The 25,371-nt window shown below is 42.8% G+C and overlaps 1 protein-coding gene across 14 annotated transcripts in view; it reads left to right on the top strand.

Annotated features, from left to right (window-relative positions):
- The window catches only part of FOXP2 (forkhead box P2), a 686,563-nt gene that overhangs the window by 31,819 nt on the left and 629,373 nt on the right, over positions 1-25,371 (top strand). Inside the window, exon 1 of one of the 14 annotated variants that reach the window (XM_059725968.1) lies at positions 2,443-2,533. The exons of the other annotated variants lie outside the window; for them this stretch is intronic. The gene's annotated coding sequence lies outside the window, so the exon portion shown is untranslated. Of the gene's footprint in view, positions 1-2,442; positions 2,534-25,371 lie in introns of those variants that run through there. 14 annotated transcript variants of the gene reach the window in all.

The following is a 25,371-nucleotide window of genomic DNA, read 5'->3' as shown; positions in this document are numbered from 1 at the left end:
CACCAGTTTTCGGTTAGTCCAACCAGATCTAAGTTGTTGCTTGGAAGCAGGAGTGCAAGTTCCTCCTGCTTGTTCTCCATGCTCCTAGCATCAGTGTGGAGATCTAAAGGTGCATTACAGATTACACCCTAGAGTACTCAAGGAGCTGGCAGGTGTCATAGCCCAACCATTGGCAAAAATATTCAAAAACTCATGGTGCACAGGTGAAGTACCTGAAGACTGGAAGAAGGCCAATGTGGTACCCATCTTCAAGAAAGGGCGGAAAGTAGATCCTGGAAATTACAGGCCAGTCAGGTTGACCTCAGTCCCTGGTAAGATTCTGGAGAAAATTATCAAAGAGACCCTTCTTGATCAGCTGGCTAATGGCAACATCCTGAGGGACAGCCAGCATGGGTTTGTTGCAGGTAGGTCTTGCCTGACCAATCTCATCTCCTTCTATGACCAGGTGACATATCACCTGGACTAGGGAGAAGAGATTGACATCATATATCTGGACTTTAAAAAAGCCTTTGATTTGGTGTCCCATGACCTCCTCATGGAAAATTTGGCCAACTGTGGCCTTGGCTACACCACAGTCTGATGGCTGGAAAATTGGCTCCAAGGTTGGACCCAGAGATTAGTAGTCAATGGTAGCGAAGCATTATGGTGCTCTATGACCAGCGGTGTCCCCCCAAGGCTCTGTCTTTGGACCAGTTCTCTTTAATGTCTTTATCAGTGATGTGGACATTGGTGTCAGAAGCGCATTGGCCAAGTTTGCTGATGACACTAAACTTTGGGGCATAGTGTCCACATCTGAGGACAGACTAGTGATCCAGGCTGATTTGGATAAACTTAGTAAGTGGGCAGATACAAACCTGATGACGTTCAATACCAATAAATGTAAGGTACTCAAACTCGGGTTGGGGGGGAACCTGCAGCATGCTTATAGGCTCAGCAGTGCTATGCTTGCTAGCACCATGGTTGAAAGAGACTTGGGGGTCATGATTGACCACAAGATGAACATGAGCCACCAATGTGATCTCGCAGCTGGTAAAGCAAACAAAACTCTGTCTTGCATCCATAGATGCATCTCAGGTAAATCTCAGGATGTCATCCTCCCGCTGTACTCAGCCTTGGTGAGGCCACAGCTGGATTATTGCATCCAATTCTGGGCTCCACAATTCAAGAAGGATGTTGAGAAGCTTGAGAGAGTCCAGAGGAGAGCCACATGCATGATCAGATGGAAGGGGATAGGCCTTATAAGGAGAGGTTGAGAGCCATGGGACTTTTCAGCCTGGAAAAGCGCAGGCTCAGGGGGGACCTGGTGGCTGCTTATAAGTACATAAGGGGTGTGCATCAGGAGAATGTCTTTTCACCACAGCACCCCAAGGAAAAACAAGGACCAATGGTCATAAATTCCTCCAAGACCATTTTAGGTTGGACATAAGAAAAAATTTCTTTACTGTCCGAGCCCCCAAGGCCTGGAATAGACTTCCTCCAGAAGTGGTGCAGGCACCTACTCTGGACTCATTCAAAAAATGTTTGGATGCTTATCTTGCTGGGATCCTTTGACCCTAGCTGACTTCTTGCCCCTGGGGCAGGGGGCTGGACTTGATGATCTTCAAGGTCCCTTCCAGCCATAACGTCTATGAAATCTACATTGAGATCAATGCAGCAATTCTAACAGAATGGACTTTTCCATGAGACTGCCAAGATAGGTCCATACCTTCAGTGGTACAACCACATCCATGAGTGCCTAGACCATTTCCAGAGACTCCTTGTATAATGTCTCTATAGATGATATCTGTAGGGTAGCCCCTTGGAGCACCATTCATATTGTCACTAAGCATTTTATCATTGCAGAAGCATATAGAGCAGACTAGTTATACAGCCTGTCTTCATCTGTGGGGCTCTGACAGTCACCTCTGAGTATTTTGGCACTGTTTTGACATTGCCAAGAATTGAGAATGAGTATTTGGACATTTATTCAAAGAAAAAAAATGAGATTGCTTACCAGGAACTGGAGCTCTTTGAGATGTTTTTGTTCATATACCTGTTCAAATTTTGCCTGCCTGCATTTCTTCCTTGGAGTCAGATGCAGTTTAGAACTATAGTTAAGAGGAAACTGAGGAGCCAAGAAGTGCACATTCTCCATTATTGCCTCAATTTGGGAGTACAGTCTGAATACTGCTAAGGCAGGAAGTCTCCAGATGGGGACTGATACAATTTTTAGTGTCTCTCAAAGGGACAAAGAGCCCAAAAGTGCTAACATTGTGTAATACCTATAGCACTCTTGAAAAAAATCTCAAGGCACCCCAGAATGCTGTGGCACCCTGCTTAAGAATTGCCGGTCTACCTTCTCTGAAGTTTTGGTGTAAGAGAGACCCTCAAATGAGAATATGTACATGAAAAATGTATCTAGAAGAGCTGGTAATTAACTTTCATTTTTTTCTTCAGCTACACTATAAGCAACAATACATTCTGATGTGGAATTTGGCAAACTAGTTTCATTGTGAGTGATTAAGAGTTAATTTGAAAGAAAAAATTGTTAGAGGTGAGTAAATCTTCTAAGGGGTCTCTTTTTTTACTTGTTTCCCCTAAGCTTTCTAACATTTCCCTTTTGTTATCTTTTCTGCTTCTCTTGAGTTGTTTATAGGGTCCTCTGTCCACAACTCTGTCTACTGAACCCTGTCAGACTTTTGAAGAACTTTGTGCGGAGTCCAGTTACTTTGGTAGCTTGTAGGGGTGCACTGATAGAGATTTTCTTGGCTGATACTGATAGCTGGTTATTTACTAGGCATATCGGCTGACGGGCCTGTGCGAATAGGGAAATATTTGATTTGGATTTGGCTGATTTGGAGGACAGTGATTTGATTCGGAGATTTGGATCACTGTTCTGAATCAATTTGGCCAAATTGGTGTCGGAAAATTCTGGCTAGAGATGGATTTGGAGAGATTTGGTGATTCAGCCATAAACTATAATGGGGAATCACTGAAATACCTATAACTTTGATAGTTTTTGGCAGATTTGGATGAAAACAGCAGGGGTGGTAGCCTCTTCTGAAGGCATGGAGCCTGCCAAGTTTCAAGGAGATAGGTGCAGGGGTTCTGGGAAACTGCACCTCGAACTATTCAAAACAAAACTTATGATGTGTGACTTTGTGTGTGTGAAGGCTCAGTGGGATGAAAACAGCAGGGATGGTAGCCCCTTCTGAGGGCATGGGGCCTGTCAGATTTCAAGGAGATAGGTGCAGGGGTTTCTGGGAAACTGTGCCTCAAGGTGTTGACCAGCACAACTTGTGACATGTGACTGTATGTGTATGTTATGGCACAGGGAAATGAAAACAGCAGGGATAGTAGCCTGTAACAGGGGGCCTTCCTGGTGCTGAGGCAGAAACAGCTCGCAAAAGGGACGGAAAGGCTGCAGACAGAAGCTTATGTGTTGTTCCTGTGTCCCTCCCCCAAAGCACTGTGATTGGAAGGGGACTTGGGGAAAGATCACAGTCACTAATCAGCTACAGATGTCAGTCTTTTCCCCCTGTTCCCCCTCCCTTCTCTTAGTTTCTGTTTCCCTGCAAGACTGCCTTCCGAATCTCTGAATCTTTTTCTGAATCTCTTTCTGAATCGATTCGGAGGCTCCAAATTGATTTGGAGGGGTTTTTTTGTCTCCCGATTCAATTTGGGTTTGGTGATTCAGCGTCTGAACTGGGCCAAATCTTCTCCTAATCAAATTGGTGACCAAAGCTTTGCACACCCCTATTGGCTGATACTGATCTGATAGCCAATTTACAGGGGGGCAGCTGGGCAGTTTGGATAGCAGCTCCCAGCAGGTAAGTCTGTGGAAGGGAAGGGGTGTGTCTGGGTGGGGGGCCAGATTGAGGCCTCCGTGGTGAGGGAGGGAGTGGAGAAGGACAGGGGCTGGAGCTGGAGCTGGGGCTGGGGTTGAATGGGACCCTGGGGATGGGGCGGGAGTGGGAGGGAGCTGCAGGTGGCTCATCCAGGGGATTAAAATGGCCACTTGAACTAAAGCTTGTCAAATGAGCCTTAGTTCAATTCCTGCCACCACCATTTCTAAGTGTAGACTGCCCACTGTGGGTTTGAGTCTTTCCAACCTGCTGCCTTTGCCCTGGAGCCATGCACTGGCCGCACTGCGTCCCCCCACTCATCTGGCATTAGGAGGCAAACTCACTGTCCCCACTGCAGCTGGGCGGGCAGGCAATGCACAGCCAGTGTGTGGCTCCCAGGGCAGCGGGGCAGAAAGACCCAAGCCCACAGTAGGCAGCCCCCCTCCACTCCACGCCCAAATCTGGGGGGCCATATGGGCCCCCAGGGGTGTGTGCAGTGGTGGGGAGTTGCCCTCTTCCCCCTCTCCCCTGCATTCCCCATGGGCGAGCTGCCTGCGGGTCTGTCCTGCTTCCTGCCCTGGCCCCGGGGTCCCAATTGCTGCCCTGGGTGGGCAGTACCCCAACCCCTGCCCCACTCCCTCCCTCACCATGGGGACCTTGATCTGCTCCCCGCCCCATGCCCCTTCCTTCCCCCATGCCCCTTCTCCTTCACAGACTTACCTGCGGGGTGCTGCTTGCCACACTGCCAGGCTGTGCTCCTGGCTGTGTGCATGCTGCAGCTGCATGCATGCATGTGGCATCTGGAGGCCCTGGCCAGAAGGCATATTTTATTTATCAGTATGTTATCGGCTGCACTGGCCAAAAAAAGCCTTTTATCAGTGCCAATTCAATATAGAACTGATATTTTGGTGCACCTGTAGTAGCTTGTTTTCTGAGACTCACCTGTCACTAAATTAACCTATGATTCTGTAACTGTTACTCTTCTAGGAAGTCCCATTGAAATTTAGTTTGACTAGCTCAGGGGTTTTCAACCTTTTTAAATAAGTGTACCCCCAGTGACCCCCTTTTTAGTAAGTGTACCCCCAGTGGGGTGTGGTGAGTGGCTGGATGCAGAGCGGGGTGGAGTGGGGGCTGGGGGGAGGCAGCCGGGGAGGTGGTGAGCAGCGGCAGCACAGAGTCTGTGCGTTCCTGCTCTCGCCCTGCCCTGGCCTTGCACCTGCCCTGGCCTTGCCCATGAGGCAGCAACGCGGGACGGCGGCGCTCCATCTTCACGTGTCCCCTGGGATGTTTCAAAGTACCCCCAGAGGTACGCATACCCCTGGTTGACAACCCTTGGACTAACTGAATGAATAAGGACTCTGTGAAGTGAGTTAGGCTTACAGAATCAAGTAATTAAATACTGCTCCCCATATGCTTTGCAGCAGGTGAGATTTTCATTCGTAAACACCTGTGGATCTTGAATGGGGTAGGCATAGTGGACTGCTTGGAAATATCCTTTTGGTCATATGAGAAGAGTTTATTGATGAGCAATAAAAAGAAAACAGATGGCCAAGCTGTTATGACTTTTCCTCCAATTTACTTTCTTTTTGGTGATGACATGGAAGAGATGAAGATAGTAAAGAGGAGTGCTTTACTGTTTGAAGTTGTTTAAAAAAAATAAAACTTAAATGTTGGATTTGTGAGAATACTGAGAGGTGAAACCAATTATTTTGTTGTGTCCAATACAGTCAGCTGATCTCTGGTAATATAATACAATAAGACAAAAGAAAGATTTTTCTTGTTTTTCATTAGAGGTTCTACTTTCCCTCTTTCCCAGTTCATATTTTGAAAATATATACATATAATAAGAAAAAAGAATGAGGGAAATCAGAAAGGCAGTCAGACTTTAAATGGTGTTTCTTTTGTAAAGAGATTTCTCTTTTAATTTTTTGAGTATCTTGAATGTAGCATGATTGTTTCCTTATAGTTAAGAATTCTAGGATTGTAGACTTTGCAATATTAGGTTGAGCAATAGTTCTAGCAAAGCTAGAAATATGTATGTCAGTCTGACATCGATACCAGGTAAAATAAGGAATTGAGGCTGATACGCCTCAATTAATAAAGAACTGAAAGAAAGTAATATAATTAATGCCAATCACAAGGGTTTTGTGGAAAATTAGATCTTATCAGATTACCTTGATATCATATTTTTGATGAGACTACAAGTCTTGTTGATAAAGGCAATAGTGTAATACTTAGGTTGAGAATGGATGTTCATTGCTACTGGTAAGAATTTCTCCAGAATTCTTACTGCTAAAAAAATAGCTTGGGAACAAGAGTGGACATGCCAGTGGTTCTCAACCTTTTAAGACTTGAGGGACCTCTTACAACTTTTTGGAATGTAGTGGCATCCCATTTAAAGACAAATTTTTTCTTACAATGCTTACCTTCTTGGACCCCATGCCAAACTTAAAAGGATTTTGTGGGATGGTAGGGCAGGCAGTAGCAGGCAGGGCATCTTTGAGAGCACAGCAGGAGGTGGTGTATGGTGCTCAGAGTGGCAGGGGCTTCTTGGCAGGGCAGATTGGGGAGGTTGATGGGGTGGGGTGGATCATTAGACCCCTGAAGGAAGAACTTGTCTCTGAACAAAGCAGAAAAGAGTGACAATGGCCACTGGTGAAGAGGCTGGTGCCAGATGAGGGTGGCAGGAGCAGGGCCCTTTTATGCCCCCTATTCCCATAGTCTTTCCCTGTCCCTGACCCCAGTCTGTATCTGTGGAGGTCACTGTGGTCCCTGTTGCTACTCCTCTGTGGACTTGAATGCTGGCCCATTCACTGTGGCCCCTCCCACCAGCTCCGGGAACATGGAAGGAGTGGGGGAAGGAGCCGGAATGAAAACGTGTGGCTCTGCATCAGTCTGTCTGTGACAGAGTGTACCACTCGGACTGTGAGGGTGGTCAGCATAGGTGCTGCACTCTTCAGCACAGCTTATTCCTATACTCCTGAAGCTGGTAGGAGGGGCCACAGGGATACTGGGAAAGGCCCAGGGTGCCCAGCATCTGGAGGAGCCAGCACTTGCCTCTTTGTACCCAGGGCTGGGAGCTGTGGCATCCCTAAAAGATCTCAGAGGCCTCTAGCGTGCCACAGCACCATGGTTAAGAATTACTGGTACATGCATTCAAGTCCCTTGGCTGGAGAGCTACATAGGTGAGCTCTCCATCCAGAGCCACCCCTGCCCTTAGGCGAGCCCATTACTTGACAGTCTGTCTTCTCCCCACTTCCTTCTTCCTACCCCCCCCCCCCCAAATGCAGTGTTGAATCATGTTGTGTACAGTCCAGATAGGCTGCACATGGAAGAGATTTAAATCTGGAAGCCTGGAGAAGCAGGACCAGGGCCAGGGCCAGCTTCCCAGCTTTTAAATCACTGTATGTACTGCTCACCTGACAAGCATATAGGGCATTTAAAATGGGCAGGGCTGTGAACCAGGATGGGGATATCTTCCCTGGATCTGGTTCCTAGTTCCCAGGGCTTTGCAGTCCCCACTCATGCTGCCCAAATGGACATTCTTTAAAGCCTGGGGACTGGGAAACTGGGCTTGGGGACAGCCTTCCTGAAAATGATTCCTGATTCCAGAGAATCTCCTGTGGCTGCAAGGATGCCTGAACTCAGGCTGTCTTGCAGTGGTTGCACAGCTGTCTCTTGCCTTCCACAAGCTCCTGGTTCCACCTAGAGGCATTTGAATATGAGGCAGGGGAAGTGATTCTTTTGTGACTGCAAGACTGCCTGAGCATGGGAAGCTTTGCAGCTGCAGGAGCATTGTACCCCACCCCCTTGCATGCCTCACAGTGGAACCAGAGGAGAGCAGTGGGCAGAGTCTCTTCTTTTATAGTGGGAACCTTCTTTGGGCTGCTTCCTGCTTCAGGAGAATGCCCCACACTCCCACCCTCTGCCAGTCAGGTTATTGGCAGGGCAGGTGGCAGGATCCCTAGAGGCTGCCCTGATACCTTCCTCCTGGGTGAGCTGTCAGGAAGCCAGTGCTTTTCCTCCTTCCTTCTCCCTTGAGGGAAGGAGGAAGATCAGAGGACTCTTGGACACTGAGTGTCCTCAACACTCAGGAGAAGTGTGCGGCCATTCAAGTTAGCACAGAAGGGAGAGATGTACTTGGCTCAACAAGGTAGAACTGCCTTGACTAAGCACTATTTTTCTTTGGTAAGAAAGCCCCCGAAGGTCTGTAGTCTAGATTCAAGGATCACAGTGGTTAACCAGATAAACATGATGCCCAGTGGGATGCTAGAAAGGATTCATGTGATCTTTGGATGTGCTAAATGGGACAGCTTGAGTAGGAGTGGAGATGTCTCTGTGTTATCTCTGTCATTGGCGCTGGTACCTCTGTTGCTGAAATGCATTATTGATTCTGATGTTCACACTTTAAGGAAGGTAGTGATAAATCAGAGTGAGTTTTGAAAAGTGCTACAAAATGATTGAAGAATTGGAAAGAAGATGTGCTTTAAGCAACATTCAGGGAGCTCATTCTCGTAGATTGAGGGGGGCTCAGTCTCTTATGTTTTAAATACAGTGTGACATGATCACTAGGACAGATATATAAAGGACCACAGTCCCTAGGAGTTAGTTGCCTAAAATATAGGTTCTCAGAGTGAGGTTGAGTATCTCAGAATGGGATCCAAAAGAGCCAGCTCCATTGAGCGGGGACTTGCCTAAGGTCAGCATATTCTGCATGCAGCTATCTAGAGATAGCCAGTGGGAAACACTGAACACCAAGATATTTCTTTTGTACTCTTTAGCAGTTTGGTACTATCTAGGACTGCAGTTATATCTGCTTGGAATCCACAACCGATAACCTTTTACAAATTTATTTTAGGAAAATGAAACAAGGATTGTTTTTTCTTTTAAGACATTGCTGTAGGAAGAGGTAATTGTGCTGTCACCCTTTCTTAGTACTGTATATAATAGACTGAAACTGGGGGATTTTACTCAGTGGGAGACATAGTTACAGTTTTCTCCTCTGTTCCTGGGAGTGCTGTCTGCCTTTCTACTGAAGGCGTGCCATCACACAGAGTAGAATTCAAAATTCTGTGGGTCAGAAAAGGGGCAAGAATAAGCATGACTTTCTAGCTCAGTAGTTAGGACACTCCCCTGGGTAGGGAGAAGACCTCCTAATCCTTGCTCCAGGGATTGCTTATATATTTTATATGAAATAGTGATAGGATGAAAGGCAGACAAGGTTCCGGATGAATTTGATATCTTTTATTAGACCAACCCATATAGTTGGAGAATAGTTATTAAGCAAGCTTTCGGGTTCAAAAACCCTTTGTCAGGCTAAGAAAGTTTCAGCAGTTGGTGTGTGCTATTCCTGGATGGATAGGATGAAATGCATTCAACTCTGTAGTATACGGAATGGAACTCCAGTCTTCCCTTTCTCTTGTTTGTGTTTTTAATCACGGCCATGTTCCCTTACTTTAGCATATGAATTAAGAATTCTTTTCTGTTCAATGAAACAGCTTCAACAAGAGGAGTGGAGACCCTGGTGATTAGGCCACTCCCCAGAAAGGTGGGAAATGAGGGTCTAAAGCTTATCAAACTAAGAAGGGAATCAAGCATGGACAACTAAATCTACTGCTTAAAAGGACTCCTCCTTTTTTTTCACTTTATTTTGTGAAGAGTCTGATTCTGTTGGTTTGCTCTAGCTATGTTCAGAGAGCCTATGAGGGAGAGTCCCTTACAGGACTTAAGCAAACAAGCACTTAGTTTTAGGATCCTGAGTGGGCTTAGGTGTGAACCAGACAAAGAGATGATCAGGACTTTTGAGACTTAAGTATTTCTGGGCACATGGAGAGGCAGAATGTTGGGTTTAAAAGGAAAACAGCTGTGGATTTTAGGTATCTTGAGGATTAGATGGCTGAGATGCAGTTTTTTGCAATTGTTTTCTTAGGTATGTGCCTAACCACCTTTGCCATCTTTTTACTATGTGGCCTTAAATACAAGCACGGAAGCAGAATTTTGATAATAGAAAGCTCTGTGGCATAACAGAAAATAGCAGATCCAGTGGCTGGAAATTGAAACAAGATACATTTAGATTAGAAATAATGTACTAATGTGTGACATTGAGGGTAATTACCCACTAGAGCAGTTTGCCTGGGGCTCTATCAATGAACATTTAAAAATCAAGTTTGAATGTATTTCTGAGAGAGATGATCTAATTGAATCATAGTTATTGGACTTCTGTGGAGGGATAGGAAAAGCTGTCTATTAGAAATGTTGTTATTCAAAAACAGTGTATAAGACCTAGATGTGACCTGGATGTGAGGTCTTAAAGGCAAGGATGATTTGAAGGTGAGGCCCAGGTTACAGGTTTGAATTAAAGTGGCATTGTCCACACTGTTGAAGCAAGGAGGGAGCAAGGAGATTATGAGGTCAGGGAACAGATTATTAATTTTAGCTATTTAGATTGCTGTTCCATGTTAGGTATCATTTGCTATGCTGTGATCTCATTGTTGGGGGTGAGTGTAATGTTCCCCCAGTATGAGTTGATAAGGAAAAAGGGGCTCTTAAAGAGGGACAGCCCATGCTTGGAGGCCCTGCCATGTGCAGTATGGAAGGGAGGAGGACAGCATGGAAAGGGAGGACATGATACTGAGTGTGGAGGGAGACAAGAGTCATGAAACTAAATAGTACTAAGGCAAGGCCAGCACTGGGAGGACCTCACATAGGACAGAATGGATCTGGAGAGAGGCCAGTAGGAATACCTCTGCCCTAAGAGCAAGGCCCCCTCTCCCAATGAGCTGCCCACTGAAGACATGAGGATGACAGGTGAGACAAGTGAGGATGCTGGAGCAAAGCCCTGACTGAGGGGAAGACCAGACTCTGCTCAGTGGGGGGTGGGAGGACAGAGGGAGAAATAACCCAATGTAGTGTGTGCACTGCATTTTTTAGTTCATAAATTCATAGTTTAAGGCAGTAGGTAAGCCTAAATCATTCAAATTCTAGGCCATTATATTAATGTCATTATCTGTACTGAATAGAACTAATTTGTGACAAACTGAAGCAGCCATTTTCAAGCAGGGTGCTTTGAGATCCTTAAAGGGTGTTGCACAATAATAGCACTGTTAGGTATACAAACACCTACAGATGATTCACAGGACAAACCTAGAGATTTCAAATAGAAATCCACAGTGTCAAACACATTCTGACCTGTTATGATCTTTCTGAGTACCTTGCAACAGAAGAATGACTCTGTTATGGTTCTGCAGTCACAAAACAAGTGGAAGCTAAAAGCAGGCATTTTTTGAGAGGTGCCTTGGCCCTAAAAAGGTTGAGAACCACTGGGTTAAAGCATGGCATGTTTGGATAAAACTTATTGTCTAGTCTTGATTTGTAAGGAGTCCAGTCCTGATATGAAGACATTGAAAGATGGAGAGCCTACTGTTTCTCCCATTAGTCTGTTCTAATGGTTAATCCCCTTACTGCTTAAAAATATGTGCTTTTATATATCATTTGAATTTCCTTGGCTTCAGCTTCCAGCCTTTGGTTCTTATTATGCCTCTTCTTAATTGTTGTTCTCCTCGCTCAGAAGTGAATTGTGGGATTTTGAGTTCTATAGTTTCCCGTGTCCTTCCACTTTAGCACTATGCATGTGAAAGATTGTTCTGTGAACATTATTGTTGGCTTTTATTTTTTATGGCTACTTTGTTAGTGATAATATTTGCAGCGCAATCTGATATTATGATTAAAGTCCATTTCAAATTGTTGTTGCCAGTGTACCACGGAGACTGTGTATAAAACACATATGTGTACAGAATGATGTGGTATAGTACAGTGGTGGCCAGCTTCAGCAAGCATGCCACAAGTGGCATGGGCAACTGGTCTATTTGGCATGCAAGTCCTGGGTGTTGACAATAGGAGTTGGAGGTCAGTGCTGGCTGAAAGGTTTGGCCCCATGGGAGCTGCGGGGGTAGGTGCTGAGAAATTCAATGTTGCCATGTCCCATTGGTGACAGGGTTTGTCAGCAGTGGGCAATGGAAGTGGCTGATTATTAGAGTGGCACTATCTCATACTTTGGACTTAACATGTGACACGCTTGCCAGTAAGGTTGGCTGCCATTGGTGTAGTACAAATGTTTCATCAGCTTGAACTCTGCATGGCTGTATTGCTCTGTAGTAATGAGTGCAGTTGATGTGCGCAGGCCATTCTACTTGACTACCAGTAAAATCTAAATATTTATCATATATTTTGTCTGTAGCACATAAATATGAAAACTGTTTTGGAAATGTGTCAGAAACTTGTATTGTCCACTTGTAATGACAGGTGACTTCAGTTACCATGAGTTGTACCTGTAGCAGGCTGGGTGGGGGCAGGCAAGGGTTGGTGTGAGGTACCTTCCTAGCTGCCTGTTACTTGGTTCTCCTCAGCATTTCTAAAACATGCTTCTGAGGCTATTCTGTTGAATTGCTGGAGTTGTATGCTGCTTTGTGCTTGGAAATACCATTTTGCTGGAGGAGGTGGATAATACAACTGTGTCATTAAATCTGTTTTAATGCTGGAGTATGATGAAGAAATCTTAATGGGCCTGAGGATTGTGTTCAACACCTTTTTAATTTGTGTACAGGCCTGTCCAACTGTCCAGGCAGCTGGGGGCCAGAGACTGAGGGGCCACATGCCATGTGGATGGACAGGCACCCTCACGGTTCTCCCACACAGACCAGGCTGCCCAGTGGCTTTCCCCCTCCACTGTGCGGGCAGCCTGTTTCCATCCCATCCCAGCTGCATGGGCTGCTGAGCACTACCCGCTTCCCGAGCCACTCTTGCAGCCCAGAAAGGCCAGTTCACCCCTGGCTCCCTTTCAACAGCACATGCTGTGCAGGCTGCACAGTGCCCTACCTGCTGCATGCACAGCGCAGGCAGCCATGCCTCCCCCCTTCCTCCTCCCTGGCTGGTCACATCAACTACCTACAGAGTAGGTAGACTGGCTTCCTTCTTTGCAGCTCAGGCACTCTAGCCCCCTCCAGGCTGCTGGGGCAGGAGCAGTTGATGGGGGGTTGGGCAGAAGCCTTCAGGCCTCATGCTAACCTTTTAGTGGTTAATAAGTACTTATTAAATACTTGTAAAACTCTAGAACTCTTGGGTCAGAGATGAGACCAACAAAGAAAATGCAAAAAAAATATCTTTTTCTGGAAGCTTTCGGGCTCATATGCCTTTCATCAGGCTCAGGGAAAATTAAAGATGGTAAAAAGCCCCCATAGGTAGGAAATAAACTTCATTCTTTATTAAATATTTACTATTTTTGCTAAAATACTAACAGGGTTTTGCTTTTTTTAAAATTTATTTTAAGTTTGAAGAAAGCTTGATCTGTAAACTTAAGCTTTTTGTTTTGTTTTTGTTTTGTTTTGCTTATGGGCTTCTAGCCACATGCGACTTCTGAGACATTTTGCTATTAGTGGTAGGTAGGTGCATTGCTTTGGGATTCCCAACAGTGGAACCCTGTTAATTGAAGTTGGTGTCTTTCTGTATTGGTTCAGGATTGATTGCTTTGTTATTTTTCTTTCCTTTGCCCTTCCCCAACATTCTCTCAAGGTCTAAAAACCCTTCATTGGATTTATCTTTGCTTTTTAAAGAACATCTTCATAAGCCTAACCTGAGGTTTCGCAGGAAATCTTGAAATAAAAGTAATAACATTGTTATATATTTTCTCACATTCATACACACATGCTATCACAGCAGTAGCCTTGCAGCTGTTTGAGTTTTGCACCAAAGAATGTTTCTTTTCTTATTTTGTAGTCCAATTGGCTGGGTTGTTTTTTTTTTTATTTTGAAAATACACCCTTCATACTAATACATGCCTCTGTATTTTGGGTGCAATTAATTGGTTGTTTCAATTACTAAAAGTCACTAAATAAAGGTTGGGGAAATTTTTCTTTTTCTTCTCTGCACTTACGTGTACAAATGTGTATTTTTATAATTTACTGTTAGTGGATGTATAATCTTTGTGTCTGCTTTTATGCTTGGCCACTGGGAGTTTTGCTACCAGAAATAAAAGACAACCTCCATGTTGTACTATACAGTATAGATATTGTAAATTTTGGTCTTGCTTTCCATTGATCTGGTTTGCCATATGGGAATCCTATTCAGCTGATCTTTATTTCCTGAGTCAGAAATTCTGTTTTACCCATCTTTGGGGCTTTCAGCAGTTATTCTCAGTGGGCTGTCAGGTATTGCACATGAAAGCAAAGGTTCAAAGGCATATAAAGAAGGTTGAGGTCTGAAATGTTTACTTAACACTGATTTTTTTTTTTTCTTTTTACAAACATTTGCCAGACTGTAGGATCAGCTTGAAGGCTTAATAAATTTTAGACTTTTTTTAAATATTCTTTTGTGAGCATTTTTATATACGTAATCTTAACATAGCCTGGAATTCACCAGTTGTAAACTAGAGAGTGTAACAGTTTGTTAGCATCTGCTTTTCCCTGTAAGTAGGATTAACAGCATTGCATTTAGTTTTTGTATGTTTATTGATATTTTTGTCAGAGGTTTTACCCTTTACTTTCTGTTTTTGTTGTTAAAACTGCAGCTGACAGGCTGGTTTTGTGCTATTGTGAATTAGGCCATAAATGAGGACTGCACAGCTTTTAATTGTCAAAGAGTGATTTGACAACTAAGCTTTTATAATAAACATATGAAACCATAGCCTCTTTGCTGTGTTGTTCAATAGCCAGGCAAGAATGCATCTGTTGAAGTTCTTTCTGACTTGTAATAAAAATATTGTCAATAAGGAAACAATTGATCTTAACCTCATATTTATGTTTGAAATATTTGATACCTAGGGAACAGAGTGCCTACATTTTGGGAGATACGAATGACTTAAGACATTGAATTAAGGGCTTTGTATTCAATGATTGTTGGTTTGATTCCTTTTCTGATTCATACTGAAGTGTATTTAAGGCTTGCCACACTTGAATATTTGGTGCCTTCCTGAATGACCTTAGTTATGTCTCATGTTGCTCCGTAATACCAAGCAGTGAAACAGCAGGGGACCCTGAGAGTCCTACCCCCATGGATACAGTAACTCTGTTTTGGGCTTGAACAGGATCCTTGCTACTGAAAAAAAGCAGGGGAAAAGCCTGTAGTGCCTCCGGTCACTCTTCATCTTTAACACTTAGGATTTTATATAAAAGACTGAAAGGGAATCTATGACTCCACCCCTTCTCCTTCAGCACAGGCAGATCTCCAAGAATGAGAATACCAAAGAACTCTGTTTTCCTATGAAGAAAGAACTAACAATCCCAACACTGCTCCTCCAGTAATTTTACCACTTGCTGGTAGGAAGTTACTGTATGGCTCTAATTCAGACGTGACTTAGTAAGTTCTGTGTCCTGTATGTTTGTTCCTACCTCTAGTAGAATAACTGAGGGGTTTTGAATAGGCCAGCAGCCCCAGGTGCTGCCTTTGTGTGTGAGGGAGAGGAGCACAAAAGCAGAGGTTGCTGCAGCATCACCTACTCACTAGGCCTGTGTGAAGCAGCAAATATTGGATTTGGCTTTGGATTCGACTGATTCAGAGGGACAGTGATTTCAATTCAGTGATTTGAATCAGCGTCCCAATTCTATTTGGCCGCCGAATCGGGCCAAATCTCCTCTGAATTGAACAGGTGGCAGGGGCAGTGTCAGCGGTGGGTGTGTGGCAGCAAGCAGGGCCCCACCCTCTGCCTGCTCCTCCAGCCTCTCCCATTTCTGCCCTGCCTAGTCCCAGTGTCTCAGCACTAAAAAAAAAAAAAAAAAAAAAAAAAAAAAAAAAAAAAGCCCCGCACTCACTGGTTGCAGCAGCGGCAATCAAGACCTCTGGGGGTCTGTGGTAGAGCCCCCCCCCATAGCATGGAACAGTGGGGGGGCAGCAGGGATTGGCCCCCCACCTGGCACTTGCACGGCAGCTGTTGCTTCACATGGGTGCAGCGTGGCTCGGCAGGGTGTTGCAAGGCTCTGCATGCTGTCCAGGAGCTGGGGCAGCTCAGGCTGAGTGCTGGAGCTGCCCCAGTTCCGGGACAGCATGCGGTAGGGCTCTGCCACGAGCTCCCAGAGGACCTGATTGGTGCTGCTGCACCTGGTGAATGTGGGGCTTTTAAAATTTTTTTTAATGTGCAGGGGTGCTGGGGCCAGGAGGGGTGGGGCTGAGTGGGATTTCCCCTTTGGTCCCCTCCAGCCCCCCTGCTTCCAACTTACTGGCATGGACTCTGGGTCCTGCTCCCTGCAGCAGCAAGCAGGCACCACCCAAATCTCCAAATTGATTTGGATGCTTCTGATTCGATTCGGACATTTTAATGGGTCTCCTGATTCGATTTGGATTCGGCCCCCGAATTGGGCCAAATCTCCTCCAAATTGAATTGGCTATGGAAGCTTTACACAGCCCTACTACTCACACCACTACAAGTAGCACAGCAGGAGCTGGCGCTGCCCTGCGTGCTGTGCAGCTTCCCCCAGCAAGGAGCTGTGCTGCTACACCTCTGCTTACTACCTCGCTCCAGAAACAGAGAAGAGTGATAGGGGCCATCATGGCAACATGCACAGCTTATTTAAAGTATGTAGTTTCCCAGTGTCATTGGTCATTCTTTCTAGCCTTTATTATTGTCATTAGTAGTAGCATTTCCATTTGATGTTATGGTACTGGATTTCTAGAAACACTCTGTTCCAATTTTGTTTCCAGAACTCAACCAGTTTTGAGTTCCACAAGTTATCCAACTTACTTGTTTTTCTGAGGGCATCTGGTAAAGCTGATAGCTTTCGTAGAATTATAGAAAAGTAGGGCTGGAAGCAGATCCTGTAGTCCAACCCCCTGGGTAAGGCACAGTAGTCTCTATTTAAATCATCCTATCCAAGAATTAGTGTAATTTGCTTTTAAAAAGTTCTACCAATAGAGAATCCACAACTGCACTAGGAAGAACTTTCTAACTCTGAGGATGTTTAAGGTTACTTAATTTCTAACCTGAATTTTTCTTGTTTCAGTTTAAGAGCATTATTGTTTGTCCTGACCATTGTGCATGCAGGGAATAATAGATCACCACCCTTTCTATAATCAGGTTTCAGGTATATGAAGTCTGATATCAAATCCCGCCTCAGTTTTCTCAAATTAAATAGTCCCAGTTCTTTCCCATTTTTGTTTATGTCATGTTTTCTGCGCTTGTGATCATTTTGTTGCTTTTTGCTGGACACTTTACAGTGTTACTTTACGGTGTATAAGCATTAAGTCTGGAACCTGGTTTCTGATACCTGTTTTTCTGTTTCCTTAGGTTATTCCTCCCCATTTGAGCTACAGTAGGCAATGAAAGGGTTGGTGGAGTCAGATGGTCCAAGTGGAGGAAAACTGGAGATAAATTGGAGAAATCGTCTGAAATTAATTGGATAAAATACAATAAAAACAAGTCGAAAGGATCAGTACCCTAGTAGAGGTTGAAGTAATAAGCAGAAAGTAACACAAACTGGGTGTATCTACATGAGAAGCTTTACTATACATTAGACTAACCTGCAGTAAAGCATCAGTGCTCACATGCTCAGCCATAATTGCGCAGTAGATTAATCTAATGTGTCATTTCTAGTACCTGTAGATGTAGGCACTAGAAATCAGCGTGCTAAACTAAAGTGCTGAAGTGCAGGTGTAGATGCTGACAGAGAGCAAATTGCTTCTAGTCAGCCTAGGCAGCAGGGGGTTACAGGGGACAGGGAGATCTCTCCTGCCTCAGTGGGACACTGCTTCCTAGTCCCATGGATTTCAGGACCCATCCTGATCTTCACATGGTTGGGAGAGCTGTCTCAGCTGCCGGGAGATTGGGACAGGTCTTGATCTCCATGGAGCTGGGGGGCAGCTGCCTGGCAGCCAGGACAGTTTACCCATCCCAAGGAGATTAGGACCAGCTCCCATACTTCCTGCTGGCCCAGGGCTGGCACCCAGCGGAGCCTGGAGCTCCCTCTGGCTACTGCAGGGGGGCAGAGAATGGCAAGAGCGGCCATAAATTGAACTGCTCCTATTGGGAGCAAATTGACTTCTGACAGGTGCACGTTCGGATGCTTGCACCAAAAATCCATGACATATGATAAAGCATTTGATATATAAAGCACTACATCACCAAGACCTGACTGGATGACACCATAAGCTGTATGCTAACTCACCTTTATCACTCTAGGACACTTGGCTTATCACAGACCCAGACAGAACAGGAAGATGGGTAGCACCACAATTTTCAAATTCAAGGGCGGTACCCTAAAATTGTAGGACAATTTTAGATTCATATACTAAAGCCTAAATTTATGTAAATTTCATGCTTATTTGCAAGTCCATCACAGATAAAAAGATTAATAAGAGTTCACTGTTATCTTTTTGGTACTAGTAAAATACCATGTGCTCGGATATTTCATTTTGCACATATGCACACTGCCAAAACAGTAGATGCAAAAGCCTAATAATTCCTCTCTTCAGTACTCATAGATGCTGAGAGACTCTACCTCCTCCTAGGAGACTTGTGACCTGGGCTCATTTATATTGCTCTAGGCCAGCAGAGAGGTAATGTGCATTACTTCAGAAGCATGGGCTACTATGAGCCCATCAGATCTGTTCTCTGTGCTCTTCACTGATTTCTCTATACAATTTTAAATCTAATTGAAGGTCTTGGTCTTCATCAGCGTAAACTTTGCCTTGACCCCAACTAAAACTCTAGGCTGATGACTATGGTTGACAGCTGTGTTTCTCTGCAGAATGGTTATCTGTATCAGAAGGGTTAAATTTGCTTTTGCTAGAGATTGAACTTCTTTAGGAGCCAGTCTAAACCTGGAGAAATAAATGCCATCAGAAGTGCACTATTTTTTACTTCTTTGACCTTGCCTTCTCTATTATGACTGTGTGGCAATGTGTGTGCTGTGTGCCTTTTTGTTTTTTTTTTAAAGTAAATGTGCAACAGACATCATAAACTACAAAAAAGAAAAAAAAGAACCCCCATCACAGAAACAAAAGGGGTTACTGTAAAAATCGTTCTCTGTGGGAAACAATGATAATTACATACAATGGTGATGGGCAGGCTACCTGTATTGAACAGAATATTACCATAAATGAACTCTGGTACTTCTTTAAAAAAATATGAACATGTAATGTGTTGCCATACCTTAAATCTTTGCTATGAAGGGAAAATAACTTTTCTGAAGCTCAATTGTGCAGAATTAAATGAGAAGTGTTGTTAAATAAGTTATTCTGTACTTCAGAAGCATTGTATACTTAGCTTACTAGGTAGATCTAGCCTATTTGAAATATGTTTTTGACATTTTCAAATTCTCCATTATCTTTGCTTATACTTCGAACAGAAATTGTTTCTAGTAAAAAATAAATGCTAAAAATCATAAAATAAAAATAAATAATAAAAATAAATAATAAAAATCATGCTAAGTTTGTGAATAGAGTGTAAACCAGGGGTGGGCAAAATGCGGCCCGGGGGCTGGATGTGGCCCACCAGGCCATTCTGTCCGGCCCTCAGTGTCCCTAAAAAATTTAAAAAATTAATATTTATCTGGCTTGGGCTGCCTGTCATGCGGCCCTCAGTGGCTTGCCAAAACTCAGTAAGCGGCCCTCTGCCCAAAATAATTGCCCGCCCTGGCGTAAACTGATGCAGTGTTGTCTTCTTGGATCTGTGGGCAACCTGAAGCACTGAGTCTGAGATTTATGAATTCCATTGCTCTCGTTAAGATCTTGAGGCCTTAATACTACAAATCAAGCTTAAGGATGATCTTTTAAATGTGTCAGCAATAGTGATTTTTGTTGCTGGTAAATGTAATGGGTACAAAATGGTGTAAAGCCTGTGAATGACTGGAATTGCAGGAGAGGAGAGAGTGCAGAGGGAATAAATGAAAGAACTTGAGGAAGAAAATTGAAAAAGTAGTAGAAGACAAACAATGAGAATACTAAAGTTGGTTTAAAGATGAGCATATTTTCCTTCAAATGATGATGCTGATCGTGCCAACAAGGTAACAAACATAAAACAATAAAGTTTTGGTTATTTCATGAAGACATTTTTCCTCCTAGTACACTATTCCAAAGAAAACACTGAGATGAGTGGGAAAGAGTCATTGTAGTAGACTGAGTGCAGTATGTAGTTCTGCTGCAATGCCAGGAGGTTTTAGAATTTTGGCCCACATTGTGGGGTAAGTGTAACATGTTCATACTATATGCATAGAAGATACTGGCTGGAAAGTGCTCTGTATCTTAATCCTGATTACTCTTCAGCCAGCCCTGTGCACTCTTTTGGCTATACTGCCTATTGAAAATTTGGTGGGGATTTGGCTTGAGGGCTGGATTCCAGTCCCCTGACCTCCATGTGACTTTGTTATTGCATCTTGCCAGTGAAGATAAAGAAATGTTTGCTAATACATGGACAAAATCAATATGATTTTTAAAACTTTTACTACTTATTAAAAGTAAATAGACTATTCAGGAAGAAAATATCTAGCTGTATGTAAAAGGGATCTCTAAATTTAACCAGTAACTTTTGTACATCTCTGGGCTTTGTTTAGTACTATTAAAATAAAAGGGAAAGCCCATTGTATACACTGGAATAAAATTAAGATCTCTAGGATATATGTCCACAAATTAAGGTGGAGATATAATTTGAAATCTGTTTGGATCTAGTTTGTCTGCACAAGGGCAGCAGAATTCCCAGTTTCTTCCGGGAGTATTCTGCCAACATAAAAATTGCAGGATAAGGCCTATTCTACTTGAATAGGGGAGGCATCTTCAGCTTGCTTTGGTAAATGAGTTTACAATACACATCAGTTGCTGCAGGAACCTGTTTTGAGCCTATCTGGTGAATATCCTTTCATTTGTAGGTTTATGTATGTTCTGCACTATAAAAGAGGCATTTTATATTTTAATTAATATATTCCGATCTCTGTTTTAAGATCTGTATAATCATAGGCAACACACATTGTAGTGAAAAGTTTTGTTGGCATTTTTGGGAAGAAGGTAGTTCATTTTGGTTTTGTTTGCTTTAATTTAAAATCAGAAACTTCTGGTATGTTTGGTTTAATTTTACTTTATTTTTCTTTTTGGGGAGGAAAAAAAACAGCCTTCGCTTTGTTAAGCCAGATCATTACTAGCTTTACTTTCTGCTGCATTTTGTCATAATGCGCTTTGAGTATAAATAAACTGTGGTATGCTAAACCTAATAGCAATTAAACTGGAAGTGTTTGTGTTTCATCACTGTGAACTTCGCAGAAATGTTTCCATGACAACCTCCATGCTAGTTAAGGCAACCAGAGGTGATCAACAGTTTATATTTTTTTTTCTCTTGTAAGAATGGAATTTGTGTTGACAGTTTTGGCCTTTAATGGCACTTTTGTACTGTGTGAAAGTATTTGTTTACTAGATCATATGCTGTTAACTGTCAGCCTGAGATAGAGTGACTGCTTTTGATAAAAGGGCTGCATTACGTTTCTGCGTCTGTGAAGCTCTTGTACTTTAATTACCCACATCAGTACAAAAGTGTCCATTTGCTTCAGTACACTTAAAAATTAGATTTATTAGATCAGACCATTAATAGTGAATTAATTTAGTCCTTTAAAGAGCTTTTTTGGTTGAAATTTTGGCTTCCAGCTGATTATTTAGCAATACATTTATTTACTATTTAATTTTACAGAGGGGATATGAATTCCTTTGTGTAATATGGGGTACACGTAAGTATTATAATTTGTTTCTCTGTGAATTACCATTTTGGGCTCTGGTTCCATGTATGTATAGTTTGATGAGGACTGTCACAACAGAGTAAAATGTATCTGATGTAACAGGGATTCTGGTTAACAAGGACTTCACTCCAATGGAAAGGCTTTCTCTGTCATAAGAGTCTCAAAGAAAATGCATACTCCATGGCTAAATGATTCCTCCTGAAATGTAACTTAATGATGGTGCAAGTAGAATGTTGTCTGTTTTGCATGTCTTCCAGACAGTTGGCAAGTTATAGGATGAAGCTGTTAGCTTTAGTGATGTTTCTTCCCTCCTTAAAGCACTTTTTAGGTCATAGAACATCTTGAAATTCAAATTGACTAATAAGTGCTAGTACAGCAAGTTGTTTCATCCACCACCAGCAGTAAGTTTGAGGGCATAACCTATACTGAGTCAAACAAAGAACTTGCTTTTGTTAAACATCTGTTCATTGTCAAGCTGGTACCTATTTATGGACTAATACCTACCCTTGGCAACCCTTGAAAAACTGTGTTTGTGTATGGGGGGGATGGGGAAGGTTGGGGGCTATTTGTTTAATGAAAATTCTTAATGAGGCAAATACTTCCTTTTAAGAATCCCTTTTGAACATAGCTAAAGATTTTTTTCTAACAGTAAATAACGGGGGATGGGGTAGGGGGGGAAGATCCTTTTTTTTAGTATTCATGAATACAGGATGCAGTACAAGTTTAAGGACTGGTTGAATTCAAATGAAGCTGTCCTCTATATTTGGCGTCCTTCCTGTTCTACAGTTAATTTCAAGAAGTCAGTTTCACACTTGATTCTAGGATATTTCAGTAATCGACTTGTTCCCTTTCTAAAAGAACTGTCTGAATCTTGACTGATTTGCTAGGCAATTAAATACAGAGATGGAATTGAGGGTACCTTTCCCCTACCTCATATAAATATTTGTGTTGATGTTGATGCCCCTGCGTAATACACTTGATTAGCTGCATCCTGTTAGGAACCACAGCAACCAGAATGAAACCAGGATTTGATATTTGTACAGAGAACATGTCTTTTTGCATTAGTAGAGTGTGACAATGTGACTAAGGAGGTTGTTAGATGTTACACTTAGCATGTGTTAACTGCATTTAAAATGGTAGTGTCTGAGCGTTCAAGCAGTAAATGCATGCTAGCTGTCATTGTAGTGTAGTGAAGTTAGGACTTTTCTGGCGAGGAGTATCTCCAGATCCTGTTACCTAACACAAGTTAAGCTAATGTCTGACTGCTCCATAGAGATAATAGCATTGGAGACTAGTAGTGGACTTGGGACTGACAGTTGTTTGTTGGTCAAAACCTTCCTGACAGCACCCAAGCAGTCAGGATTCCCAGCCCTCCCACCAGACAAGAGGAGGTTCAATACAGTGAAAGGGCTGTGACTGATGATCAGCTGTTTATTGGTCAAAGCTCCACATTACGGTGTGGCAGGAGAACTTTGATGCTGCTGCTCTCTGCTTTTGTGTTGGTTCTGTGTCTTGTGGCACTGTCTTCCCCTGTGCTAAGTCCTGGGATCCAGCACAGTGGCAAGGAGCACTGTGGGACTTGGTTCCCACCATTCCCTGCCTCTGTACTGGGTCCTGGGTCTGGCTACAGAGCAGGACCTGGCATGGAGGCAGGAAGTGCTGTGGCTGGATCCTGGGTTCTGAAATATTGTCTGCCTCTGTGCTGGGTCCTGGAACCAGGTGCAGAAGAAGGGAGCAGCGCAGGACCCAGTGCAGAGGGTCTCTGGACAGACCAAGAATCAGATGGTTTTCGGTCTTAGCCCTGGGACTGCCCTGGAGTCTTGAACTGGCTCTGTTGCTGTGCCACAGCTGAGATAAAAAATCAGCTGTTTTTCAGTCTCTGCCCTGGGATGGCACCAGAGTTGGTTCAAGACTCCTGTGCATGCTATAATCTATGTTTAGACTGTAGTAAGAATTAATGTACTGTAGAGTTCATGCTTACTATGCTTTAAATATATGGTTAGTATCCTGTGTATCAATGGCCTAAGGAAGTCTGTGTCAGATTTGGGCATGAATGGTTTGCGTTTTTTTGAATTGCTCCTCCCACTATGCTGAAATGCTGGCACTGTAAGGGTAAAATTCAGTACAGAAAAGAGGATTGGGAAGCACTCACTCCGTTTCAGTCTCTAGATGATAAGCAAGGCTCTGTGTGGACCCTCTGAATTCATCTTGTTTCAGATTACTGTGAAATGTGTTTCAAGGTAGCAGACTTTTAGGTGCTCATGTTGAAGGTGAATACATGCAAACTAAGATGCCTAAATTAGACTCAATTCACTTCATTTCATGAGTGAGCTTTCTTCAGGTAAGTATCTCAGATCTCCCGTATACAACTGACCTCAATAACCTATTTTGAAAGCTTGAGCATGTGTTTCTCTGAATTTATGCATATATTCAGTGTTAGAAATATCAGTTTACAGTGTTTCTGCATCTAGAAAAATGCTGCGGGGTTCCTAAAATGCCCAAGTTTTAATGTAGTACTATGAAGCAAGCTTGATTACTGTTGTTCACTTGGTTTGAAAACTCTTTAAAAGAAATAGAAAGTTATCCATGTTTCCCAACTAAAAATGCAATTACTTCTTTAATACTGCATATTATGACTAACTTAATTACTATTCTGTAGATCAGTATTCTGCAATTTATAGGATGTATGCATAATATTACTATCTGTCTGTAAGACTTGGAAAAATGACATGAAATATAATAAAGATGGCCAAGGGAAGGGTGCTGGCAGGTTATTGTTCTAATGCCTTTAGTACGAGAGAGATGAATTCAGACGGGAACAGCAAAGAGATGGGCTACTAGGATGGTTAAAGAAGCAGAGAGACTATTTTACAAGTGGAAACTAAAGGGACTTGGCTTTGATACAACAAAAGTTGAGTGAGAATATCATTGTTCTCTATAAATAATTTGGGAAGAATGGAGGCTTGTTGGCATAAAAGGACGCTTATTAAGGTCAATAATGGGATTATTTTTGGTGACTGTGGTAGCAAGGGCTAGACTTGGTGATCCAGGAATTGTTTGCCATCCTTATGTTTTGTTGCTGTTTTCCTAACCAAATAGCTTTTGGTCCCATGCTCCCATGTAGGTGGGCTTGGGAGGAACTGTTATCTCATTGTGCCTCTTCATGGAAGTGGAGCTTTGTTTCTTAGCTTGCATTCTTAGTATCTTTTCTTCTGTTTCCTTAATGATTTTATTGTTCTTCTAACTTTGTTTCCTGAAAATTCATCAACATTGTTGGGGTGATCAAAATTGAGCTCAGCTAATTTTTTAGAAAAATGAATTGTCCTTAGATCCAGAATAGAGTGAAATGCCACTTATCCAATGAGAGCTACACTGTTGCTTCAAGGTTAAGAGTTGGTAGGTTGTTTCTATCTGTATTAAAAAAGTTTAGTAGAGAGCTGTTTTGTGCAAGGATTATGTCTCTTTGTATATTATAAAAGAAGATTTGTTAAATAGCTGAATTCCAGTGAATTATAGCTGTTACCAACAATGCTAAGGAAAGAATTTATGAATCATATTGACAGGGGTATTATGATATTTTGCAGTATTTGTTGACTGTTGCTATTAGGTAACAGATGTTTCTTGAAAATGTACAGTATGTTCTGAAGAGAGAATTCTTTATCCAGAGTGGGCCTTAGCCAGGCACTTTATTGACACCAAAACAAAAGACTCTTGAAATTTTTGTTTTTGTTTGGATTATTATTATTTGAGTTGGTAAGCCTTGTTAAGTAAGCCTTGGTGTTACTGATTTATTAGTAGAAGTATTTTCTTAAAAGTGCCTTGATTGCTGGATATAATGTATAAGAGAA

The sequence above is a fragment of the Alligator mississippiensis genome, chromosome 4 (genome assembly GCF_030867095.1).
Source record: "Alligator mississippiensis isolate rAllMis1 chromosome 4, rAllMis1, whole genome shotgun sequence".
Taxonomy (NCBI): Eukaryota; Metazoa; Chordata; order Crocodylia; family Alligatoridae; genus Alligator; species Alligator mississippiensis.
Note: the sequence above shows the minus strand (reverse complement) of the source record. Positions and strands in the feature narration are given on the sequence as shown.